The 9663-nt window shown below is 41.5% G+C and overlaps 1 protein-coding gene across 1 annotated transcript in view; it reads right to left on the minus strand.

The window, feature by feature from the left end:
* Positions 1–9663, minus strand: part of rfwd3 (ring finger and WD repeat domain 3) — a 40473-nt gene that overhangs the window by 26026 nt on the left and 4784 nt on the right. The gene's annotated exons all lie outside the window — the stretch shown is intronic.

Genomic DNA, 9663 nt, shown 5'->3' on the forward strand with positions numbered 1-9663 from the left:
CAATTTTTTTTTCAAATTTTTAAGATTTAAGCCATAAAAATACTTTTCTTTGGTACTATAATTTTACTCATTAAGACCCTTTCACACCTGGCCTGCACAGAGTTGCATTGTGCTGCATATCTAGAACACAGGAATGGCTGCGTATTCGCATGGAGGGAAGCTTGGCCCGCTTCTTCTTCTGTGGTTTTGAAGCTTCACTGCCATCAAAGTTCAGCAGAGTCCAGCGGGATCAATAAAATCTAGCAATGCAGGTATGTACTGATAAAAACAAAAAGATTTTTCGCTGGACTGGCGTAGGGTAGCGTACAATTGCGGCAGCATGGTGTACAGCAGTAGTGTTGCATAGACTTGCAAAGAGCACTGTCGAGTAGTACTCTATGCTGAAAGTCCGTGAACTTTTTTTTTTTACATCCATTTCATGGACCCTTTTGTGTCCCTCAGTGTAATGCCACATTACCCAACTCTACGTTAGCCTGATGTGAAAGGGGCTTTAGCCTTTAAATAAGGGATTTGTAATATGGTGCTGCCAACTGGCCAGCACAGTCTTGTTTGAAGGCGTGCGCTAAAGGGTGTAGGGTCAAAATTATTCATTTAATGTCTTACACATTTGCAGCTGCACTGATAAAACTCACCGTCTCTTCTCCAAGGCCGAAAACTGTGATAACATTCACTATTCAGCAAGAGTTTTCATGGGAAACTTGAAGTTTCATTTTACTCAATGTGTATGTGACTGTTTGCTGTGCCCCCACCTTTCTCTGAATGTACAAAAGATCTCCTCAGAAATGCTGTGCTCACACACACATATTCAAAATGCTGTTCAGATTTTTGACTTTGCATGTGTCTTTGAGGCCTCAAATTAAAAGCCTGTTATTTGAATCTGCCAATTCTTTGACTTTATTTCCACAAACAGTCTCAGGCACTTTGACTTAAATAATTTTTGCCCCCACAAGGGGTAAAATATGACCCAATAATCCTACATCCGGGGACAGCCCTCTCTGAGTTCTTGGGAAAATCACACAGCAAAAAAAGTCAAAATACAAAGAAAATGACGATGCAGTGGAAAGTGGACGTGTGTTGCAGTTTGTTTATGACACAGAGCTCAAACGTATCGAGGCAATTGTGCAGGCAAGAGAACACAGCAACTCTGGTTAGCTGTGTAGGCTAACACTTACTGACATGCATGGGCGCAATTTGGTGGGGGATAGGGGGACATGCCCCCCCACACACCTTTTCAACCAGGGGGGACAGAATATGGTATGCGCCCCCCCCCCCCACCTTCTGACATATGTGTGTACTTGAAACATGCTAACCATGTCAGTCTTATGTGCAAACCATGTCAGAATAGTATCTTTGTTTCTGCAAGTTTATATTTTTAGCAGCATTGACTTGTTTACACTTGTTTCTTGTTTGTCACATTCAGAATTTTCTGGGACTGCATTTGCCCAGATTTGAAAGCAAAAATAGATGCCTCTAGGGACTCGTGTCTACACATAAGTATCAATGGACCATATACTAATTTACTAAATTCTTAAAGTTAGAAAAGGAAATCAGAACAGCTATCTGGGACCTCAGAAAGCCCATCTGCGATTATTGCTTGATCTCCAAAATCAGTCTATCCAAGCGAAATTATGTTCAGTATGAGTGTTGTCATTAGTGCCACTTCGAAAATTAAATTCATGATAAGTAATTTATCCTAAACTTATGATCTGTTGTTTTTTCAAACTTACGCAAAAACAAATCTTGAGAAAAAAAAATATACAGTATGCGATAGTTGTTTATTATTAAGAGCCTGTTCTTTCATATTTATGAATACATTTTACCACATTGCAGTTGTTTTTTTAATGAAAACTCAACCTATCATTCTTTTTGAGTTCTACACATGTGGTGATACCTTATTTACACCAGGATGTTAATAAAATCAATGCTGGCTGTTCTCACAATAAAGTACTTATATCCACAGTTTCAAATTGTATAAGTCAAATGGTGTCCACTTTATGGTCTTCTCAAAACATTAAAATTACTGTTCTGGATGCTCAGAATGCATCTGAGCTTATCTAGAAACCGTTGGCTTCTGGGGGCCTAAGGCTGCCCCCAGACCCCCGGCCTATGGGCTTCAGCCCTGCGGGCCTCGCACTTTGTCCCCCTCCCCCCAATTTCTAGTTCTAAATTGCACCCTTGCCAACATCATGCCTCCCATTTCCCTTGCTTTCCCTTCTCCATTGCGAATTGAAAAACTGCACTTGTCGCAACTGCTACAAAACGGTAATTGCAGCCGAAAACAAAACAGTACACCATTTTCTTGTGTGAAAGTTATACTGTGTATATATTGCACAACAGGGCCGGCTGTCCACAAATCCCACAATATCATACAGGGTTCAAACGAGCCTGCGCTGCCCTATATGATAAAGACTTGCGTTGTCAAAAAGAAAAAAAAAAAAATCATAAATATTTCCCCTGAATGTGAAAATTTCAAAAGAACAGACAGCCTTGAACCACTTATCGTAGTGACCCGTACAGTGTATAACAGTGATGTCATAGATGACACGATGTTGGGAAGCACACAGCTTATCAGAGGAGATAGGCATGGTGATGTCAGGTGGTTACTCTCCTGGATAAAATAATCCAACATGACACAAAACACCTTACGTCTGTATAAATCTGTTTCTCATATATTCTGTAAAAGTTAACAAGAAATAAATATTCTAAATCTAAAAACACTGTTTTTGTAACCAGATAACACCTCAGAAATGGTTTATAGACATCTTACTGATTATTAGCGTGCACATCCTATGTACGAGCATCACACCAAGTCAATGGTAACTTGCACACGCATGTCCTCCTGAAGACAGTATTATGGATGTGCTGAGGAAGGAAATGGGGTAACAGAGGAAGATGCAGAGGACAGGGTGAGATAGAAACGATTGGTCTGCTGTGGCGCCCCCTCACTGATCTCTATATATTGCTGGATCGCTCACTGGCCAATATTTCTGAAGCAAACCGGTCGCCATATTACCACTCCAATGTCCCGCTCCTGAACACCCTTTTCTATTGATCTTTAATGAGGTGCATGCAACTTTATTCTAATTTTGTTAAAAAACACCTTCATGTGCAGCTATAAACTGCACAAACTGCCAGTTCAAAGGCTGTGGACGAACATCTCACCTGTGAGTATGATTGAAAGGGGAAGTAATGAACAATAATTTGAAGAGTTATTGAATATTTATTGAATGACAAAGCTCCACATATTTTATATTGTTCACTTGTTTTGCCATATCTGAATTACTGCGTGGAAGTTTGGAGCAACACTTACAAATCCTCACTTCGACCGTTATGCATGCTCCAGAAAAGAGCCATCAGAATGGTTCATAAGGCAGGTTTCTATGACCAATGGTTTATTCATAAACTCCTGCCTCCTAAAACTTACAGATCTAGTAGAATTGCAGACAGCTCTGTTAATGTATAAAACTAGACACAAACAACTGCCAGACAACTTACAGAAATTTTTTACTGATAGAGAGGGGGGTTATAATTACAAGGGAAATCTTAACTTCAAAAACAGAATTGTTCAAACATCTATGAAGAGAAGGTGTATTTCAGTTAGAGGTGTGAAGGTTTGGAATAAACTTAGTGATGAGCTGAAATGGTGTCCAAGCATGAGTCTGTTCAAGAAAAAGCTCAGACTGATTATTTTCAACAAATACAGGGATGTAGATAGGAGGTGAACACTAACAATGTATTTCAATCAATCAATTTTTTTATATAGCGCCAAATCACAACAAACAGTTGCCCCAAGGCGCTTTATATTGTAAGGCAAGGCCATACAATAATTATGTAAAACCCCAACGGTCAAAACGACCCCCTGTGAGCAAGCACTTGGCTACAGTGGGAAGGAAAAACTCCCTTTTAACAGGAAGAAACCTCCAGCAGAACCAGGCTCAGGGAGGGGCAGTCTTCTGCTGGGACTGGCTGGGGCTGAGGGAGAGAACCAGGAAAAAGACATGCTGTGGAGGGGAGCAGAGATCGATCACTAATGATTAAATGCAGAGTGGTGCATACAGAGCAAAAAGAGAAAGAAACAGTGCATCATGGGAACCCCCCAGCAGTCTACGTCTATAGCAGCATAACTAAGGGATGGTTCAGGGTCACCTGATCCAGCCCTAACTATAAGCTTTAGCAAAAAGGAAAGTTTTAAGCCTAATCTTAAAAGTAGAGAGGGTGTCTGTCTCCCTGATCTGAATTGGGAGCTGGTTCCACAGGAGAGGAGCCTGAAAGCTGAAGGCTCTGCCTCCCATTCTACTCTTACAAACCCTAGGAACTACAAGTAAGCCTGCAGTCTGAGAGCGAAGCGCTCTATTGGGGTGATATGGTACTACGAGGTCCCTAAGATAAGATGGGACCTGATTATTCAAAACCTTATAAGTAAGAAGAAGAATTTTAAATTCTATTCTAGAATTAACAGGAAGCCAATGAAGAGAGGCCAATATGGGTGAGATATGCTTTCTCCTTCTAGTCCCCGCCAGTACTCTAGCTGCAGCATTTTGAATTAACTGAAGGCTTTTTAGGGAACTTTTAGGACAACCTGATAATAATGAATTACAATAGTCCAGCCTAGAGGAAATAAATGCATGAATTAGTTTTTCAGCATCACTCTGAGACAAGACCTTTCTGATTTTAGAGATATTGCGTAAATGCAAAAAAGCAGTCCTACATATTTGTTTAATATGCGCTTTGAATGACATATCCTGATCAAAAATGACTCCAAGATTTCTCACAGTATTACTAGAGGTCAGGGTAATGCCATCCAGAGTAAGGATCTGGTTAGACACCATGTTTCTAAGATTTGTGGGGCCAAGTACAATAACTTCAGTTTTATCTGAGTTTAAAAGCAGGAAATTAGAGGTCATGCTGCTTTTGATACTGTTGACCATAAAATTTTATTACAGAGATTAGAGCATGCCATAGGTATTAAAGGCAATGCGCTGCGGTGGTTTGAATCATATTTGTCTAATAGATTACAATTTGTTCATGTAAATGGGGAATCTTCTTCACAGACTAAAGTTAATTATGGAGTTCCACAAGGTTCTGTGCTAGGACCAATTTTATTCACTTTATACATGCTTCCCTTAGGCAGTATTATTAGACGGTATTGCTTAAATTTTCATTGTTACGCAGATGATACCCAGCTTTATCTATCCATGAAGCCAGAGGACACACACCAATTAGCTAAACTGCAGGATTGTCTTACAGACATAAAGACATGGATGACCTCTAATTTCCTGCTTTTAAACTCAGATAAAACTGAAGTTATTGTACTTGGCCCCACAAATCTTAGAAACATGGTGTCTAACCAGATCCTTACTCTGGATGGCATTACCCTGACCTCTAGTAATACTGTGAGAAATCTTGGAGTCATTTTTGATCAGGATATGTCATTCAAAGCGCATATTAAACAAATATGTAGGACTGCTTTTTTGCATTTACGCAATATCTCTAAAATCAGAAAGGTCTTGTCTCAGAGTGATGCTGAAAAACTAATTCATGCATTTATTTCCTCTAGGCTGGACTATTGTAATTCATTATTATCAGGTTGTCCTAAAAGTTCCCTAAAAAGCCTTCAGTTAATTCAAAATGCTGCAGCTAGAGTACTGACGGGGACTAGAAGGAGAGAGCATATCTCACCCATATTGGCCTCTCTTCAATGGCTTCCTGTTAATTCTAGAATAGAATTTAAAATTCTTCTTCTTACTTATAAGGTTTTGAATAATCAGGTCCCATCTTATCTTAGGGACCTCGTAGTACCATATCACCCCAATAGAGCGCTTCGCTCTCAGACTGCAGGCTTACTTGTAGTTCCTAGGGTTTGTAAGAGTAGAATGGGAGGCAGAGCCTTCAGCTTTCAGGCTCCTCTCCTGTGGAACCAGCTCCCAATTCAGATCAGGGAGACAGACACCCTCTCTACTTTTAAGATTAGGCTTAAAACTTTCCTTTTTGCTAAAGCTTATAGTTAGGGCTGGATCAGGTGACCCTGAACCATCCCTTAGTTATGCTGCTATAGACGTAGACTGCTGGGGGGTTCCCATGATGCACTGAGTGTTTCTTTCTCTTTTTGCTCTGTATGCACCACTCTGCATTTAATCATTAGTGATCGATCTCTGCTCCCCTCCACAGCATGTCTTTTTCCTGGTTCTCTCCCTCAGCCCCAACCAGTCCCAGCAGAAGACTGCCCCTCCCTGAGCCTGGTTCTGCTGGAGGTTTCTTCTTGTTAAAAGGGAGTTTTTCCTTCCCACTGTAGCCAAGTGCTTGCTCACAGGGGGTCGTTTTGACCGTTGGGGTTTTACATAATTATTGTATGGCCTTGCCTTACAATATAAAGCGCCTTGGGGCAACTGTTTGTTGTGATTTGGCGCTATATAAAAAAATTGATTGATTGATTGATCCATGTCTTTATGTCTGTAAGACAATCCTGCAGTTTAGCTAATTGGTGTGTGTCCTCTGGCTTCATGGATAGATAAAGCTGGGTATCATCTGCGTAACAATGAAAATTTAAGCAATACCGTCTAATAATACTGCCTAAGGGAAGCATGTATAAAGTGAATAAAATTGGTCCTAGCACAGAACCTTGTGGAACTTCATAATTAACTTTAGTCTGTGAAGAAGATACCCCATTTACATGAACAAATTGTAATCTATTAGACAAATATGATTCAAACCACCGCAGCGCAGTGCCTTTAATACCTATTTAGCACTATAAATATGAATGGTACACAAATAAAATTGGATGAATAGTTTAGACCGTGTGAAACAAGAAAAAACAAAACTGCTGTCTGTAATATAACCTTGCATGACTTATAGGTAATTATTGAAAGTAATGAACACTGGAGAAGGGGTAGGATTAAATAAGTTATACGTACTGTACTTCAACTTATTTTCCTTTATATAGCGCCAACTCACAACAGAGTTGCCTCAAGGCGCTTCACACAGGTAAGGTCTAACCTTCTAACCCCCAGAGCAACAGTGGTAAGGAAAAACTCCCTCTGAGGAAGAAACCTCAAGCAGACCAGACTCAAAGGGGTGACCCTCTGCTTGGGCCATGATACAGAAATAAATTACACAACAATTCACAGAACAATTTACAGACGAATATACAAGAAATGCAAATGGCGCACAGGACAGGAGGGTCTCCAACACGAACACAACTCCCATCTCTGGATGGAGCTGCACCTTAAACAGAGAGAAAAAACAGAATCAGGCATCAGAAAGACAAGAAATACAGTATAATTTGTCAGCATTAAGCAACAAGAAAAACAGAAGACATACTAAAGTGATCATCGGCCACTAGCCCTAAGCTTCATTAAAAGACCCAGAATTTAGGTGAAGTTGAGGCCGCGGCCGGCTCCAATTACTAATAAAATGAATTAAAAGAGTAAAAACCGTAAAACAAAACTATGCCAGTATGCTGCCATATGAAAGGGAAAATAAGTGCGTCTTAAGTCTGGACTTGAAAGTCTCCACAGAATCTGACTGTTTTATTGACGCAGGGAGATCATTTCACAGAACAGGGGCACAATAAGAGAAAGCTCTGTGACCCGCAGACTTCTTATTCACCTTAGGGACACAAAGTAGTCCTGCACCCTGAGAACACAGAGCCCGGGCCAGTAGGTAGGGTTTAATTAGGTCAGCTAGGTAGGGAGGTGACAGTCCATGAATAATTTTTTAGCTTAGTAGCAGAACCTTAAAATCTGATCTCACTGGGACAGGAAGCCAGTGAAGGGATGCCAAAATGGGTGTAATGTGGTCGAACTTTCTGCTTCGTGTCAAAAATCTGCCTGCAGCATTTTGAACCAATTAGAGAGCCCTAATGCTGGACTGGGTAAACCAGAAAATAGAACATTGCAGTAGTCCAATCTAGAAGAGATAAATGCATGGATCAGGGTCTCAGCATCAGCCATAGACAGGATGGGACGAATCTTCGCTATATTTCGCAGGTGGAAGAAAGCAGTTCCAGTAATATTTCTAATGTGAAGGCCAAAGGACAACTCAGCCACATGGGGTGTGCAGCCAGTACATTCTGAGTGCCGGTCCCAAGCCCGGATAAATGAGGAGGGTTGCATCAGGAAGGGCATCCGGCGTAAAACAAGCCAACTCAACTATGCAGACTAAGAATCGAATTCCCATACCGGATCGGTCGCAGCCCGGGTTAACAACGTCCGCCACCGGTGCTATTGCCCAACAGGGTGCCGGTGGAAATTGGGCTACTGCTGGGCAAAGACGACGAAGAAGAGGAGGAAAACGTTGCCATGAACAGCGGGAGAAGAAGAAAACTAGAAGGGTGGAAATGAGAGTGGGGACTTTGAATGTTGGTAGTATGACTGGTAAAGGGAGAGAGCTGGCTGATATGATGGAGAGGAGAAAGGTAGACATATTGTGTGTGCAAGAGACCAAGAGGAAGGGAAGTAAGAGCAGGAGCATCGGTGGTGGGTACAAGTTGTTGTACCATGGTGAGGACAGGAAGAGAAATGGTGTTGGGGTCATTTTAAAGGAAGAGTATGTTAAAAGTGTGTTGGAGGTTAAGCGAGTGTCTGACAGGGTGATGAGTGTGAAGTTGGAAATTGAAGGGGTGATGATGAATATCATCAGTGCATATGCCCCACAGGTAGGTTGTGAGATTAAGGAGAAAGAAGATTTCTGGAGTGTGTTACATGAGGTGTTGGAGAGTGTGCCCAAGCATGAAAGAGTGGTGATAGGAGGAGACTTCAATGGGCATGTTGGTGAAGGGAACAGAGGTGATGAGGAAGTAATGGGTAGATATGGTATCAAGGATAAGAATGGGGAAGGACAGATGGTAGTTGATTTTGCAAAAAGGATGGAATTGGCTGTGGTGAATACCTACTTTAAGAAAAGGGAGGAGCACAGGGTAACACATAAGAGTGGAGGAAGGTGCACACAGGTGGACTACATTCTTTATAGGAGATGCAAGCTAAAGGAAATCACAGACTGTAAGGTGGTAGCAGGAGAGAGTGTCACTAGACAGCATAGGATGGTTGTTAGCAGGATGACTTTAGATGTAAAGAAGAAGAAGAGAGTGAGAGTTCAACAAAGGATCATATGGTGGAAGCTGAAGGAGGAAGACTGTTGTGTGAAATTTAGCGAGCAGGTGAGAGAAGCACTAGTTGGAGCGGAAGCAATTTTGGACAACTGGAAAAGTACTGCAGATGTGGTGAGGGAGACAGCTAGGACAGTACTGGGTATGACGTCTGTACAGTGGAAGGAAGACAAGGAGACTTGGTGGTGGAATGAAGAGGTCCAGGAAAGCATAAGGAGAAAGAGGTTGGCGAAAAAGTTTTGGGATAGTCGGAGAGATGAAGAAAGTAGACAGGAGTACAAGGAGATGCGGTGTAATCAATCAATCAATCAATTTTTTTTATATAGCACCAAATCACAACAAACAGTTGCCCCAAGGCGCTTTATATTGTGTAAGGCGAGAAGAGAAGTGGCAAAAGCAAAGGAAAAGGCATATTGTGAGCTGTACAAGAAGTTGAATAGTAAGGAAGGAGAAAAGGACTTGTACCGATTGGCCAGACAAAGGGACAGAACTGGAAAGGATGTGCAGCAGGTTAGGGTGGTAAAAGATGCACATGGTAATGTGCTGACAAGTGAGGAGTG

Source organism: Thalassophryne amazonica, chromosome 8, assembly GCF_902500255.1.
Source record: "Thalassophryne amazonica chromosome 8, fThaAma1.1, whole genome shotgun sequence".
NCBI classification, from domain to species: Eukaryota; Metazoa; Chordata; class Actinopteri; order Batrachoidiformes; family Batrachoididae; genus Thalassophryne; species Thalassophryne amazonica.